The 18052-nt window shown below is 42.2% G+C and overlaps 1 long non-coding RNA gene across 1 annotated transcript in view; it reads left to right on the forward strand.

The window, feature by feature from the left end:
• The window catches only part of LOC142826841 (uncharacterized), a 34260-nt gene extending 18116 nt beyond the window's left edge, over window positions 1–16144 (forward strand). Inside the window, exon 3 of the long non-coding RNA XR_012901102.1 lies at window positions 15414–16144. This is a non-coding gene — a long non-coding RNA (uncharacterized LOC142826841). The remainder of the gene's footprint in view (window positions 1–15413) is intronic.
• The last annotated feature ends 1908 nt before the right edge of the window (window positions 16145–18052 follow it).

Here is an 18052-nt window from a genome sequence, read left to right on the forward strand (position 1 = left end):
CTTCCCCGAAGTATGAATTGTGCTGAATCTGCAGGGTTGGTGTTTCTAGAAATGCGGAATGAAGAGAAAACACACAGTAATAGGCAAGACTATGTCTATATCCCTAAAAAGGAAGAGACCCTTTCTGAGAGATACTGAGTGCCACTGACCTCAGAGGGAGTTGAAGGTATTTAGAACCTTGCAGGATTGGGCCCTAAACTGATCTTCTCCATAGCTGTTCTAGCTCTTGCTACTGAAAGGAAATATATTTCCATTTTGATGACATTTTACTTGTAAATGTCATCCTGAAAAAGCCTTCAAAGACAGATATGGATGTTCAACATTTCAGAGGCTTAGGTCCAATGTGTGAGTCCTGTCATGCACTCCTATCTTGGGCAAATATCCAAGGAACTTACATAAGAATGGCCATACTGGGTCAGACAAAAGGTCCAGAGAGAGTGAACAGAACAGGGAATCTTCAAGCAATCCCTCTCCTGTAACCCATTCCCAGCCTCTGATGAGGCTAAGGACACACAGTGATTCCTACCCATCCTGGTTAAGAGCCGTTGATGGAACTAACCTCCATGAATTTAACAGAGTTCAAGAAAGAACTAGATAAAGTCCTGGTCTTCACAACATCCTCTGGCAAGGAGTTCCATGGGCCCAACCATGCACTGTGTGGGGGAAAAAAAAGCTGCCGTTTGTTTGTTTTAAACCCACTATCAATTCACTTTCATGTGATGATCCCTATTTCTTATGTTATGGGAACAAGTAAATAACTTTTCCTTATTCATTTTTTCCACGCAAGTCATGATTTTCTAGACCTCTATCATATCCCCCCTTAGTCTCCCCTTTTCTAAACTGAAAAGTCCCAGTCTTTTTAATCTCTCTTCATATGGGATCCATTCCAAACCCCTAATAATTTTTGTTGCCCTTTTCTGAACCTTTTTCAATGCCAATATGTCTTTTTTGAGATGAGGCAACCACATCTGTATGCAGTATTCAAAATGTGGGCGTACCATGGTTTTATATAGAGGCAATAAGATATTTTATGTCGTCTGCTCTATCCCTTTAAAAATGATTCCTAACATTCTGTTTGCTTTTTTGACTTCCGCTGCACACTGAATGGATATTTTCAGAGAACTACCCATAACTATTCCAAGATCTCGGCCTTTCAGTAGTTGTAGCTAAATTAGTCCCCATAATATTGTATGTATAGTTGGGATTATTTTTCCAATGTGCATTACTTTACATTTACCAACATTAAATTTCATTTGCCATTTTGTTGCCCAATCACTTAGTTTTACGAGATCTTTTTGAAGTTCTTCACGAGTCTGCTTTGGTCTTATACATCTTGAGTAGTTTAGTATCAGCTGCCAATTTTGCAATCTCACTGTTTTTACCTCTTTCTCCAGATCATTTATAAATGGATCGGTCCCAATAAGGACCCTTCGGGGACACCACTAGTTACCTCTCTCCATTCTGAAAACTTGCTATTTATTCCAACCCTTTGTTTCCTGCCTTTTAACCAGTTATGAATCCATGAAAAGACCTTCCCTTTTATCCCATGACAACTTACTTAAGAGCCTTTGAGGAGGGACATTGTCAAACCTTCTGGAAGTCTAAGTACATTATATCACTGGATACCTCTTGTCCACATGTTTGTTGACCCTCTCAAAGAACAGTAGTAGATTAGTAAAGTATGATTTCCCTTTACCGAAGCCATGTTGACTTTTCCCCAACAAATTATGTTCATCTATGTCTGACAATTTTATTCTTTACTGTAGTTTCAACTAATTTGCCGGGTATTGACATTCAACTTACCAGTCTGTAATTGCCAGGATCACTTCTAGAGCCCTTTTTAAATATTGGCATCACATTAACTATCTTCCAGTCATTAGGTACAGAATCTGATGTAATGAATAGATTGAAAACCACAGTTAATAGTTCTGCAATTTCACATTTGAATTCTTTCAGAACTCTTGGATAGATGCCATATGGTCCCAGTGACTTGTTACTGTTAAATTAAATGGGAGTTTTGTGTAAGTGAGGACAATGGGTAAAAATTTCAAAAGCACCCTAGTGATTTAGAAGCCTAAATCCCAGTATCAAAATTGATTGAGGAATATAGGAGCCTAAGTTTCCTGGGTTTAGTTAGGAAAACAAAACAAGCAAATGCTGGCTGAAAATTTTGGCCACCAAGTTTTTGTATAAGTACTGGAGTAGAGGGGGTCTTAAATACTACATCATGTAGGCTGCAATGCCAAGGGTGAACAATGTAGGTTAAGGATGCCAAGGTAAACTAGAATTTCCTTGTTGCAATCAGTATATATGCCAGCTTTGACATTAGTTTGCAACAGCATGTCCTGTAAAACATAAATTTGCTATATACAGCCTATATAAATATCATAGTTTGAATCTGAAATTGAATTTTATGAATGGAAAACGAAACTTATGAGTGATAAATGTGGCATTAGAAAGTCTTAATTCACTTCAATCAAGTGATTAACTTCTGCCATTCCATAGTGCTCAATTATTGTAAAGTTCTTTGGTGACATTTAACAATTAAACCTTAGACCTGGGACTAATTTTCTAAATCTTTACAGCTCTATAAAATTCATTATTATTTTATATGCCTTCTCTGAAAAAATGGTATATAATCCCAGCTGTTTCCCTTAAAATAAACTCAGTCTCTGGGTACTAAAATGACAAGTTCTGGGCAAACTACCAATTCTTAGTCAGTCTAGATCTCCTGAATAGCTACTTTCTGCAGAGCAAAAAGTTTCTTTGTCTCTTACAGTGAAAAGGTCTTGGAAAATGGTTTCACTAGCAATGGTCAGGTCAAAGAAAGAACTGCCGTCAGTACTGTTTAGACACAATGCCAGCAGGGAATGTGTTCTTTATAGGCCAGATTCTCAGCCGGCATAAATCAGCTATGTGTATGTGCTTTTCAGAGATTGCAAAATATCCACAGAATCATAGAATACTAGAACTGGAGGGGAGCAAGAGGTCACTGAGTCCAGTCCCCTAACCCCATGGCAGGACTGAGTAACTTCTAGATCATCCCCGATAGATGTCTATTCAACCGGCTCTTAAATATCTCCAGTTATAGAGATTCCACAACCTCCTTAGGCAATTTATTCCAGTGTTTAACCACCCTGACATTTAGGAATTTTTTCCTAATGTCCAACCTAAACCTCCCTTGCTTCAGTTTAAGCCCTTTGCTTCCTGTCCTATCATCAGAGGCCAAGGAGAACAATTTTTCTCCCTCCTCCTTGCAACACCCTTTTAGATACTTGAAAACAGCTACCATGTCCCCGCTTGGTCTTCTCTTTTCTAAACTAAACAAGCCCAATTCTCTCACCCTACTCTTACAGGACATGTTTTCTAGACCTTTAATCATTTTTGTTTCTCTTCTCTGGACATTCTCCAATTTCTCCACATCTTTCCTGATATGTGGTACCCAGAACTGGACACAATACTCCAACTGAGCCCCCATCAGCACAGAGTAAAGCAAAAGAATGACTTCTCGTGTCTTGCTCACAACACTTCTGTTAATGCATCCCAGAATCATGTTTGCTTTTTTTGCATGTGTCACACTATTAACTCATAGGGTATGTCTACACTACCCTCCTAGTTCGAACTAGGAGGGTAATGTAGGCATACCGCACTTGCAAATGAAGCCCGGGATTTGAATTTCCCGGGCTTCATTTGCATAAACTGGGCGCCGCCATTTTTAAATCTCTGCTCGTTCGAACCCCGTGCCGCGCAGCTACACGCGGCACGAACTAGGTAGTTCGGACTAGGCTTCCTAGTCCGAACTACCGTTACTCCTCGTGGAATGAGGAGTAACGGTAGTTCGGACTAGGAAGCCTAGTCCGAACTACCTAGTTCGTGCCGCGTGTAGCTGCGCGGCACGGGGTTCGAACGAGCAGAGATTTAAAAATGGCGGCGCCCAGTTTATGCAAATGAAGCCCGGGAAATTCAAATCCCGGGCTTCATTTGCAAGTGCGGTATGCCTACATTACCCCGCTAGTTCGAACTAGTGGGGTAGTGTAGACATACCCATAGTTAGCTTGAGGTCCACTATGACCCATATATCCCTTTCTGCAGTACTCCTTCCTAGACAATCACTTCCCATTCTGTATGTGTGAAACTCATTGTTCCTTCCTAAGAGGAGTACTTTGCATTTGTCCTTATTAAACTTCATCCTATTTACCTCAGACCATTTATCCAGTTTGTCCAGATCATTTTGAATTATGACCATATCCTCCAAAGCACTTGCAACCCCTCCCAGCTTGGTATCATCTGCAAACTTAATGGCATAGAGAGTACGCTTATTATCTAAACTCATTGATAAAGATATTGAACAGAACCAGTCCCAAAACAGACTCCTGCAGATCCCAACTTGTTATGCCCTCCCAGCATGACTCCCAGTGAACCACTAATAAGTACTCTCTGAGAATGGTTGTATAGCCAGTTATGCACCCACCCTACAGTAGCCCCATTTAGGTTGCATTTCCATGGCTTATTGAAAGGAAGGTCATGCGAGATCATGTCAAATGCCTTACTAAAGTATAGTTATACCATATCCACTGCTTCTCCCTTATCCAATCAAAGAAAGCTATCAGATTGGTCTGACATGATTTGTTCTTCACAAATCCATGCTAGCTGTTTCCTATCACCTTATTATCTTCCAGATGTTTGCAGATGAATTCCTTAATTACTTGCTCCATTATCTTTCCTGGCACAGAAGTTAAACTGACTGGCCTGTAATTTCCTGGTTTGTTCTTATTTCCCTTTTTATAGATGGGCACTATATTTGCCCTTTTCCAGTCTTCTGGAATCTCTCCCGACTTCCATGATTTTTCAAAGCACTTGAAATGTGGGCAGTTTGCATTTCCCTGAAATGGGTTTCATTTTCATGACATTGTTCCTATTGCGATGAAAACATTTAAATTGCAAATGGCCCTATTTATGTGGAAAATTTTGTGAACTAAATTATTGCCCTACTGAGAACGCACATGAGATGCCATGATTTTCTGGTTTTTTAAGCAACCATGTTGCTATTTATTGACATGTCACAAAAACGCAACATACAAGAGCGTGAAAATGGGGGGAATAAAACAGTAGGAAATTCAGTGAATCGTTTCACTAACATTTTTCAGAAGTTTCTCATGACCCTAGTATTTTGGAATAGACTAGCTTTCATAATGACAAATAAATAATGTGTATTCTATTTTTAAATGATCTCTTTAAAACAAACGCTGTTAAATAATTTGGGCTTTGTGGTTGCTTTTTAAAAGCTGGGACTTTTTTTGTCTGCTTCAATTTTATTTTTAACAGAATTTTCATGGCCTCTAGCCACAGAGCCAGCACAGTGGGTATTGGGCCCAATTTTCTAGTGGTAGTCTAGAGGGAGAAAGGGCAGTAGGGATCTCTCTAAGGGCATATCTATCCTGACCAGAAGATCGATGCTCTAGACGTTGATCTTCTGGTGTTTGATTTAGCAAATTTAGTATTGGCCCCTAAATCAAATGCTGAGGGCAGCCCCTGCCAGAATCCAGTACTCCTCCTTCTGCAAGGAATAAGAGAAGCCCATGGGAGCATTTGTTCCAATCAGCCTCCCTCTGTGTGGGTGCTGACATGGCTCAGCTCAAGGTAAGCCGACGCCAGCTACGCATTTTGAGTAGCTGGAATTATGTACCTTAAGCCGACCTGCCTAGTCTAGTATACACTCCTGTACTGGACTGGGCAAAAACAGAGTCCTGTCATCCAATGTTACCGCTAATCCCATACATGTGCTGATTTTTTTCCCATCCATGTGTGGAATATTTTTTGTGCACCAAAGCATGTGTAAATGTGCACCACCAGTAGAAGCACAAAACCTAGCTATGGGCACTCTGCTAATCAGCTGGGTGGCATTTAAATCTCTGAGTGGCCGCACAAATGCACAGTTTACAGAGAACACTACTTTTACGCACGCACGCACACACACCCTGAGCAAGACAGGGAAGGCACAACTGGCTAGTTGCAAGTGATTGCATCCTGTAACAGGAACACAGCCACTGTGTTCCTCCTGTAACTTGCTGATACTGTGCCTAGTAGGGATTTAGGGCTAGATATTTAAAGGCACTTGGCTCTAAATACCACACCTCAGTGCTTCCCACTGGGACAGGACTGAGCGTTAAAGACATAGTGCAGGGGTGGCCAACCCGCGGCTCTTCAAAGAAAAAATTGCAGCACCCTCACCTCGTGGCTCTAAAAGGGGCAGCATGTTTCTGTCTGAAAGAGACAGCCGGAGTCGTGGCATCTCTACCATGCAGACTTCAAAATGGTCACCTTCAAAATGGCCATCTTAAAAAGGCAATGCCTGCTTGCTCTGTTCTTAAAAGGGAGGCAACCAGGGTGTGCTCTCTCTTTTTTTTTTTTTTTTTTTTTTTTTTTAAACTCAACAACTCTTTTCCCTCTGCTCTTTGTGCTATATCCACCACTATTTTGGCTCTCCGTCTGTAATGGGTTGACCACCCCTGGCATAGTGGATTTAAATGCTACCTCAGTCAAGGCCAGGAAGGATCACCACCAAGGATAAGAACCGGTTCATTCTCAGTAGCCATGGTTGTCTGGCCATACTGATAACAAGGGGGCCAATTGTGATGAAGCATTTTGTGATATGTCATCCACTAGGATCTGGAACGAGACAGCCGCCAACTCATTTCATGTAGACAATAAATAGTCAGAAAGAGCCTTTGCAGTCAGCAGCAAACAAACCTTCATTCTTTACCCACTTGTTTTGGACTGTAGGTTAGTCATTTCCCCCTTTAGATTAATGGTTCCCCTGTGGTTTATGCCACCTCATGGAGGAGCTTGGCAGCAATCTACTTTGTACTGTTTCCATATGAATTCTGTTCATACTACAGACAAATGGCCTCAAAGCAAACCTGACCCTTATTTGAAGTTTGGGATAAATTCTGTGGTAATCTGCTTTCCAACATTTTGGTGACAGAATCTGAGCTGCCTGCTCTTGTCACAATTTGTCCCTTTCTCAAACTGTTCTGCCCAATGTTCACTGCATATCTGCGAAGCTTCAAATCTCACACTTTTGGCGCTTTCCCCAGAGATTTTTGGTCTCACTGCCAGGGAAAAGCCTGTGTCTGATCTGAAGATTCAAGCAAGCAGCCATGGGATCAGCAGAGCAGGGTAATGGCATGGAGTCTGCCTGCCCCCCACTTGCTACCCTTGAAGAGTGCTGTGAGGGAGGTGGAAAGCTGCTAAGTCCCGCCAAAGAATGAGACTGCTGAATCCCTCTCAGAGTAAAGAGAGAAGGATGAAGAATATGGAGGCCTTCAAAGAGTCAGGCTAGAGAATGTTTATCTGAACTGAACCTCAGAGATTCATTTCCGGGCACATGAGATTATTGTTTTCACATTCTACAGTGTAATAAGCCACAAGACTTCAGAGGTGACACAAGTGCAGTAACAAGTTTCTGTGTGACAACAGTACTTACTGTTGCAAGACGCAGCTTTCTCTGGCTACATCTACATTGCAGGCTTCTTGCACAAGAAGCTTTTTGCGGAAGAGATCTTCTGCAAAAATTTGTTGCGCAAGAGCGCGTCCACGCTGCAAAAGCACATCGGAAAAGCAATGCGCTTTTCCACAAGAGAGCATCCAGACTGCATGGATGGACGCGCTCTCACAAGAAAGCTCTGATTACCATTCACAGAATGGTGACCAGGACACCTGTGCTGCTTCCGATAGGCTGTTTTTGCACAAAAAAAAACCCGTTTCCCATCCACACGCACCTTTTTGCATCTGAGCTCTTGCGCAAAAAGGAGTTATTCCTCGTAGAAAGAGGAATACCTACACTGCAAAAACCTCTCTGTTCTGTCGATTCACGTACATTTACTTGCACAAAAATGCGCTTGAGGTATGGACGCTTTGTGGGGTTTTGCGCAAAAACAACTATTTTTGCACAAAAACCCTGTAGTGTAGACATAGCGTCTAAGACCGCGTAGGGCCATAAGAAACAGCATTAAAGCAGAAGGGAATAAGTAAGAATCAGATTTTGTATCAGGCTCCTGGGCCACTGCGGCTCATCCAGATACCACTTTACAGCTCCAGTCATCAAACCAGCAGAACCACAACAGGCTCTGGTACAAGCCAAAGGGGAAAGTGCCCATTGTAAAACTGAATACAGCTGCTTGTATAATAGCACTAATTGCATATTGCATCGCAGAGCTACATTAGTAGTGAAAACAGTTATAAAACCGACAGACAGTGAAACATGACTCACCATGGAATTGCTGCCAGCTAGGCAAATTCTCACTGGCCGTGGTTCAACAACCCACACCTGCGTTTTCTGAATAGTAAATATATAATGAGACATAATTGCTAGAAAAATATGCAGCACTCCAAATGTGACAACACACTACTTGTTTATTGGGATAGTGAATGGTGTATAATAAGTTTGACCTGAAGTACTTCAGAACCACTGGGGGTCACAGTCAATGGGGAGGCAGACAACAGGATTCTGAAATGTTTAATCCACAAGAGGTTGTCTGTAACATAGCTGACTGCTGCTACAAAATGGCAGACAAAAGTGATGACAACTCCTTCTAGCCACTGACTCAAAGGAAAGCACATAGAAAGAAGGCATAAACAATACTCATGTTTTAAAAATCAGATATTTATAGCCTAGCTTAAGTACTCAATAAAAAACAGCTGTAGAAAGAGAACTTCATCTCTTCCTACTGCTTACAATCCCTTCTACCGCCTCCCCCCAAACACTGTTTTGCTAGAGTCTTTTTACAACTGCTCTTATTTATTGTCCACAAGTTCCCATGTGAGATGGTCCTGAGATGTGAAATTCAGATGAAATTTGGAAATGTTTGGTTCTGGGATTTTGGTTTGCTCTGTTAAGAGGTAGAAACTCTTTGCTTCTCACATCCTTGGACCTTCTGAAAGACATTGGAAAATGCCCTTGGTGCTCCAATGGCAACGCAGGCAAGCTGTTGCTTTTGAGATGAGTTTAATGCCTGTCTCTAGTCAGGGTCCTTGGAGTTGGACTGAAATCAGGTCCATTGATAACTCTCTCATCAGCTTTAAGGTAACAGATTCCTTTCACCAAATGCCACCCCTGCCAACGAATCCATTTATAATATCTAAGTAATTTAGCTTGTAGGAATTATGCTTCTATTACAGTTCAATCATGCATGGTGGCCTGATGCAGCAAAGGACTTCTGTGTATACTTAACTTGGAGCACATCCACAATTCTATTGACTTCCACAGAGCTGCTCAGATGCTTAGTTAAGCCCACGCTTTGATGGATCAGGTCAGAGGGCTCAGTGTCTTCAAGGACTAAAAAACAAATGTTAATTTGGGTCCCTTCCAGAAACCCCACACCTCGCCACAGATGCTTTGAATCACCTGATTTGACATCACAGCTTCGCCCAATCACTGTGTTTTTATATTATTAGTCCTCTGTGCACTGTGTTTTTGGAGCTGTTTCTTCTAAGAATAATAACAAAATTACTCCGGTTCATGGCAGGTAGATAGCCTCGGTGGGTGGGATCCAGCCCACTACTCTGTGCTCCAGAGGCTGATGCCCTATCCTTGAGTTCACTGGAGATCCCACTCTACCTCCTTACACCTTCAGCAAGTCCCTTTTCTCTGCTTTCCAAATGCAGGAGCCAGCTCCATCCCAGGGGCCTCCAAAAAAACACTTTTTCAGAAACTCCTGGGCTATGTCTACACTTGCAACTTCTTGTGCAAGCACGGCCCTTCTTGCGCAAGAATTCCCAGAACGTCCTCACTGCCCACCCACTCTTGTGCAAGGAAATTTACAGTATGGCGCGGTAAGAGAGGACTTCTTGCACAAGAGCTACACTCTTTTTTTACAGGTGTAAGCCCTCTTGCGCAGCAGCTCTTGTGCAAGGGGCAGTGTGGACGCTCAGCAGGGATTTCTTGCGCAAGAAAGCCCTATGGTTAAAATGGCCATCAGAGCTTTCTTGTGCAAGAGAGCATCCACACTGCCATGGGAGCTCTTGCGCAAAAGCACAGCTGACACATGGTAGTGTGGACGTTTTCTTGTGTAAGACTTCTTGCACAAGAATCCTTGCACAAGAGGTTTTTGTGCAAGAAGCCGCCAGTGTAGACATAGCCCTGATGTTTACCCAGCACTAAGGGATTTGACGTCATGGGTATTGCCTTTCCATGGGATTGCACCTACTAGTTTAACTTTTACAGTTAAAGTGAAGCTCACAGCGCCCCACTCCCACCCATCTCCACCTACCGGAGTGGCCAGGGGTGGGAAGGAAACTTGGAGTGTCTGCCCTGTTGAAGGTGGTGGGACTAGGAGAGGGGTAGATAATAAGCGGCCCGTGAGCCGGATCCGGTTCACCAGGGATAGTCCCTAGCAGGCTGCCAGACACTTTATTAACCTGCGTGTCTGCAGGTCTGGCTGCTCACAGCTCCTGTTGGATGTGGTTTTCTGTTCTCAGCTAAGGGGAGCTGCAGGAAGCAGTGGCCCAGCCTGCACCACTTTCTTCAACTCCCAGTGGCTGGGAATGGCGAACCGTGGCCAGAAAGAGCCACAAGCAGTTTAACCTGCAGGTGAGTAGGTAAATAAAGCATCTAACGGGCCCCCCAGGGCTAACCCTGGTGAACTGTGTCTGGCCTTTGGGCTGCTTATTGCCCACCTTTGGACTAGGGCTGTCTGCCCTGCAGGGAGGGATAACTGCGGGCTTTGACTGTGCAGCAGAGATGTAGGGGCAGAAGCCCCACACCCCAGCAGGCACCACCTGACAGGGCAGGTTGTAGGTCTAGAATGTCTGAAGACTATTGTATGTGGCTTGACGTGTCAGTAAATGTGGCTATCTCTGCTCTATACCTTGTGGCTACGTCTAGACCGGCATGATTTTCCGCAAATGCTTTTAACGGAAAAGTTTTTCCATTAAAAGCATTTGCGGAAAAGAGCATCTAGATTGGCACAGATGCTTTTCCACAAAAGCACTTTTGCGGAAAAGCTTCCATGCCAATCTAGACGCGGTTTTGCGCAAGAAAGCCCCGATCGCCATTTTTGCCATCGGGGCTTTTTTGCGCAAAACAGTTTTTAGCTGTCTACACTGCCCCTCTTGTGCAAAAACATTTCCGGAAAAGGGCTTTTGCCCAAATGGGAACGTTAAAGCATTTGCGCAAGAAGCACTGATTTCAGACAGTAGAACGTCAGTGCTTTTGCACAAAATCAAGCAGCCAGTGTAGACAGCTGGCAAGCTTTTGCACAAAAGCGATCGCTTTTGCAGAAAAACTTGCCAGTCTAGACGCAGCCTATGGATTTAATTTTTATTGCTCAGTACCGAGGGATTTAGTTACCCCAATTTCCCCTTGTTTTGGGTTTGCCAAGGAATCTTCTCCCTGCCCTAATCAACATCCAACTTCATCATTTTGCCCAATATTGGGGATTCTGGTTCTGTTGTTTATCAAGCTGTTTTGGGGGAACTTTAACTAAAACACAACACACAAGAAAGTGACAGATTTCCCCCTCCCCCAGTCAATCCCAGGGGCTGCTCCTGTGATTAATGGTAATATTGAATACATTTCATGGTGATATGCACTATATAGCTGTACAATGATATAGTATTAAGAGCCTGGTCCCACTTCAGTAGGAGTCAACAGTCATTTACTTAATCAAGCCCAAGATGAAGACACACACAGCTAATTTGCTGCTCAGATAAGTAATATTCCTTTCTGCCATGAAAGCACTAGATGGTATTCATCAAAGCTCAAATATATATTACAGGATAACAGGCAATCTGTTTTCTGTTTAAAGTATAAGGCACAGGTAGTAACAGGTCATAAAATTTGCTTCATGTAGAAGATGAAAAAAAAGTCTATTATTTTCAATCTCCAGGAGAGGTGTATTTAGGGGCTACATTCTCCCATCTCTGCTCACGCTGAGTACACCCGCTTCATGAAATCCTGGTCCTGCTGAAGTCAATGAGAGCTTGCCACTGGCATGAGTAGAATCAGGATTTCACCCAGGAAGTTTAGCAGAACTTCTTGAAAAGTAAGGTTTTGTGTAATGGGAGTGTGCCAGATTCTGACCACATTTGTGGTGGTGATTAGTGCAGCAGACTTTCTCCTTTGGTGATCTTAGCTCAAATTCAGGTTGCAGAGGAAATTAGTTTGTTGGTCTCAATACTGGTCCTACCCCACTTATTTCTGTGTTCAGCTCACCCAATTTGGCACAAAGAAGCAAATATGGTCTTTACATGAGGAGCCCAAGATGGAACTGTCAGAAATGTTATAGCTCAAGACTGAAATATATATAGGCAAAGTTGTGTGGGGAATTTCACACAGCAAGTGCATGAATTAACGGCCCAGTCTCATGCTTGAAGGCACTGTAATACTCATGCACAACTAAGTGAAAACTTCTCGACATTTCAATTAAGCATCTCCTGTTAGGAAAGAAAGAGGGAACATCAGTGTCTAAGGACTTTAGTTTGATACTGTGGTACAAATGACTAAAGCATGAACATAGGGCAGCTGGAAGCCTAAAGCATTGCTTTGTTAAATCAGGTATTAAATATGTGGTGTGTTAAGCTGAAGGATTTAGCATGCAAAACTGGAACATTTGTTCTATTGTTTGCATTTAATCTACACATGTTAAACATTAATATCTTTCCGGTATGTATTAACTATTACAATTGCCCTGCTGTAATATGTGGAGTTATATAAATAAAAGCCACTCTTCTCTAGAAAATTTGTAGGGGCTTAAGTGTAGAGCATTAAGAAAGTAATCATTTCTGCCAAGCTTTGGAAGATAGTCAGAAAGTCATGTTATCAACTTCTTGTTGGCAGGGTGCTGGTATTGCTTCAGACCCAGTGCCAGCCAGGGCAAACAAATAACCTTTCATTCCCATGCCACATCAGTTCCCCAGTGCTGAGTATTTCTGCTCAGACAGCAATATTTGAGCAAGCTGCTGAGTTCTACACTAAAACATGAGGGACCAAAGAGCTGCTCTTTTTCAACATTTCAGAGGAGCTGAATATATTTAGGTTAAGTAACTGTGATAATGTGAGGCAAAGATTTCCTTCGCATAATCTTGCCATAACCAAAAAAATGCAAGCAGCATTACCAGTCATTTAAGAAAACTAATGAATTTCCGAGGGAAATTAGAGAATAAGTCCTAAAGTATTTGGATTAGGGGATGTAATTCTGCAAACATTTTGCATATGTGGCAAAGAGTACAGTGGATAAGAGCCACATGCTAAGAAATTTCCTAGCCTGGCAGCTTTCCCTTTTCTTTCTGCCTTGACTGGCTACTTCTGCTTTTACTCTTGGTACTCTTGGGAAGTGTTAATTTCCCTCAGGTTTCTCTATATTAGCAGCAAGTGCCAATCTTCGTTGGGCCATATAGGGAAGACCAGTGCTTACTCTTTGGCCTGCTATTCAGGACAACTAATGCAGGACCTGGTCTGTTTGTATGCAGTTTTCTCGCTTCTTCAACCTTGGAACCCAAAACACCTTTGCTTTCCATCTTATATGAATGTTAATATCAGAGCAAATTGGGTGTAAATTACAATGTTTTGCACTCACTTTGCTCTGATATAAATCACTACCCCAGATGTATGGCAGTGGTTAATTGGGCCTGCCATCATCAACAGGAGAACTCCAGCCATGGTCAGGTCGTGGCAGAAGGTCTGCTGACTAAAGATATGCTTAGAGCTGAAGAATGTGGTGCGTACTAGAAGAAACTATCTTTCAGAAGTTTCCCCATCTTCTCTGGATTTTGATGCATTCCCAAGTAAAATCAACAAACCAAGACCAGATGTGTCTAGTATGGCAAAGTCAGAGGGCCCCACTTAAGCTGTTGAAATTACTGAGAGCTTTAATGATCTTAAAAATAGGAAAACACTGGGGAATTCTGGATACACTAGTGGAGTCTGTCAGTTCAAGAATGAAAGTGTGGTTCTACTCTGAACAGCTGTCTCTTCAGAAGTGACATTGTGGGGTTCCCCATTTATTGTGTCTCATTGATTTCCCTATTGAATTTGTTCAGAAAAACAAAAATGTTTTCCTCTCTAACGGCCAGACCTGAAAATTAAGACTGGGGTTAGGAAATGAAACTGGATGAGGATGTGCGACAATGGTACTCACTTGCCCTATGGGTCCCTTCCTTTTTGTGCAGCTTCACCAATAATCAAATCAACCCTCCTTTATCCATGCAACCCACCTTCTTTAAATTGGGTAATCTTCACATAGCTCAATATTTTAAACCTGCTCTTCTTCCAGCTAATCTCCACAAAACTGCAGGTTCTTTAGATGCTGGCAAACCTTTAGACTGTGAGGAATGCAGATTGTTTTCTCCCTATGTTTGGAAGCGGCTTGGCTTTGCTGCTTGTTTTATAACACTGATCTAACAATATATCCCCAAAGAATTCAATTTTCAGTGTTAAAAAGGCACAGGAAAAGAGCTCATGGGAAAAGGGTGGTTGCGTCTGAGATTACAACACTTGACTGAAACTCAGGAGATCTGGATTCAATTCTCAGATATGCCAGAGGCTTCCTGTGTGACCTACAGCAATTATTTTAGGATTTGATCCAGACCCTCTGACCTCGGTGGGAGTTTTCGCATTGATTTCAATGGATCACGTTAATCTCACTGTGCCTCAGTTCTCCATCTATAAAATGGGGAGAATAATGCTTCATTATTTTCTGAGGCTTTGCCATCCCATCTATTTAAATTGTAAGAAACTAAAACGGAAATGTGTTTCTGACATAGATCTCGTATAAGCCACTGTGGAATGTTGTTTGTGAAGCGAGTGAAGGAAAGCAAGTAAAAGTGCAAGTATAGGGAGGGGGGAAAGTGTGGGAAGAGTGGAGGGAAAGTTAGAGGTAGTTTGGGCAACTGGAAGAGGCATAGAGAAGAGCAAGAGAAGGCAGAAAGAGCATCCATTTATCACCTGTGTAGGTTCATTTCACTGAAGGGCCAAGAATCACATAATCATAGATCTGTAGGCTAGAAGAGATCTCAAGAGATCACCTTTCCTTCCATCTCCCCCACTGAGGTAGGACTGAATATACCTAGGGCATCCCTGACATGTTTGTCTAACTTGTTCTTCAAATTATCCAAGAATGGGAATTCTGCAATGTTCTGAAGTTAACTATTCTGGTGCTTCATTCTCCTGATGGCAAGTTTTTCCTAATAACCAACCAAACTCTCCCTTTCTGACGATTAAGCTGATTATTTCATGTCCTACTTACATAGAGAACAGTTGAACATCATCCTCTATATACTAACCTTATGCATAGTTGAAGACTCTTACCACATGCCCTTTTAGCCTTCTCTTCTTTAGATTAAACATAACGAGTTCTTTCAACCTTTCCTCACTGGTCATTTCCTCACTTCTGAACATTTTTGTTGCTCTCCAGGAGAACAGCAGCAGAAGGAAAAGTAGCTGCAAGGTCCAATAGAATAGGATCAGCTGCTCTGTTTCTTTGAAGACCATCAAACAGCTTCTTTACCCATAGCCCTTCTGAAGCATTGGAGAGAAAAACTACTTTGGAGAATAGCTGCTGCAAATGCAGCTCAAGCCACAGACTGAAATTTGTTCATATAAAACATGCAACAGATAATTTCACACGACAAATGACCAGAAATCCAACTCTGTTTCTAGACAGACAAAATTGGCTCCATTCCTCTAATAAATTGTCCCCTAAGCATTGTTCTTCCAGCTGTTGGGTGTGTATATTTTGGATGTTGTTAAGAAGGTGTCTCATAAGGCCCTGTTAGGTTGCTTCTCAGTATTTTAGCAGACATCATGGAGAAAAGAAATTCTGGAAGCTGGGGTAAAACCAGAAATGTATACAAATAGAATTAGAATGTATGGTTTGCTGTCTGTATCTTTAATAAATGTTTGTCTGCAATGAAATGTAATTAGCATGTGAGATAATGCAGTTTGCCTCATTTAGCTTGTCAGTGGGTTTATTAACAAATTCTGTCAGTTAACTATACTCACTAAGCAGATGCATTCACCATACACTGGCTAAAAAACACCACAAACAACAGACTGGAACAGGTGCAAAGATTATAATGGGATGATAGATTTGCCAATTTACCAGCTCTAGATGTTGATGACAATGAATGTTTTATTTAAAACAGTCCATATTGGCAAGATTTAAAAAAAAGAAAAAACAGCTGAGGGTAGGAAAAACATATAGCAACCCAATTTCATAGTAAATGTTAACTTCTCACTTAGGGTAGGTCTATACTGAACACTAAGTCATACACTAAGGTTGCGAGGACTATAACGGGGAATGGCTCAAACCCCAAGGCCTATTATGACCTGGGTCTAAGTCATTTTGTAATGTGGATGTAGGTCATGCAGCTGACCAAAGTCAGAAGGTCTGTAGAGTTCAGAATGAATGCATTAGCATTGCTGAGAGACTTGGGTCCAGCAATTGTAAATCCAGGTTTACAAGGACACTGATGAATGATCTTGGAAACACTGAGTCCACCAACCTGGTGCCCCACAAAATGGAGGTTAGTGTGCAATGTAGGCATACCCTTAATGTTTTAGCACTGAAAATGCTTGGATGAAATTTTCATATTTCTGAAGCTGAATTATGTGGAATGACCAAAATGCAAGAAGCATTTGTCAATTATCTTGCTGTTTTTGAAAAATAGGGTGATTTTGACAATGTAGCTGCCAGTTGTGAAACCAATTCATTTAACCTCATCGCTTCTCCTAATCTCTGCTGTGTTGTTCTTTTTGTAATGTCACAAATGTTACATAAAACCAAACCCTCCATTTCTACTTGTTGTCTATGAAGTTTCTGGAAAAGAATAGAGCAGGTGACTCTGGTTGCCCTAAGAAGACAAAAAGCAGACAGTGGGGGAGTTGGAGGCTTACAGTTGGGAAGGACAAGATAGGAGGACAGATGAGTAAGGAAGAGAGTCTTGGCATTGGGGTGAAGGGTAGCCATAGGTTTGATCCACTCTGTTAAGCCTTCATATTTTATCTGATCCCAATATTATTATTATTATTATTATCAAGGCTTGCCGAACCGCGGCGAGCCCCGCTCGCCAGCCACGCTGCCTGGCGATCTGCGCACGCGCAGATTGCCCAAACCCGGCTCTTCCAGGTTGCAATCTACTCGCCACGGGCAAGTAGATTGCATTATTTGTCAAACCCTGATTATGATTATTATCATTATTGTTTTTATTTATACAAATATAGGGCCAGATTTTAAAGGTAATTAGGTACCTAAAGAGTAAGGCCATGTCTCTACTTGCTATGCCAGAGATCTCTGGATTTAGCGGGTCTAGTAAGAACCTGCTAAATCGAAGGCTGACGGTGCCTCCAGTTAGCACCGGTACTCCACATTTTGTGAGGAGTAAGGAAAACCAATGGGAATGTTTGCTACCATTGACCTCCCACTGTGGAGATGGCGCTAAGCTCGGTTTAAGGTATGTCGACTCCAGTTATGTTATTTACACAGCTGCAGTTGTGTACATTAAGCCGACCTTCCAAGTCGAGTATAGACCTGGCCAAAGATCTGCACTGAGCTGGATTTCCAGAAATACCTGGGCACTAAAATCCCAGGCTGTGTTGAGACTGCATCCCTTTTCCGTAAAAGGGATGTAAATTAGACACATCGCAATTGCAAATGAAGCGGGGATTTAAATCCCCCTTGTTTCATTTGCATAAAAATGGCTGCCGCTTTTTTCCGGCTCGGAGTTTTGCCAGAAAAAAGCGCCAGTCTAGATGCGGATCTTTCTGAAAATAAAGCCTTTTCCGAAAGATCCCTTATTCCTCTTAAAATAAGGAATAAGGGATCTTTCAGAAAAGGCTTTATTTTCCGAAAGAGCCGCATCTAGACTGACGCTTTATTCTGGCAAAGCTCCAAGCCGGAAAAAAGCGGCAGCCAGTTTTATGCAAATGAAGCGGGGGGATTTAAATCCCCGCTTCACTTGCAATTGTGATGTGTCTAATTTGCATCCCTTTTACGGAAAAGGGATGCAGTCTAGACACAGCCCTGGTGAGAGAGTCCTTGCCTTGAGCAGCTTA

The sequence above is a fragment of the Pelodiscus sinensis genome, chromosome 2 (assembly GCF_049634645.1).
Source record: "Pelodiscus sinensis isolate JC-2024 chromosome 2, ASM4963464v1, whole genome shotgun sequence".
In the NCBI taxonomy this organism is placed as follows: domain Eukaryota; kingdom Metazoa; phylum Chordata; order Testudines; family Trionychidae; genus Pelodiscus; species Pelodiscus sinensis.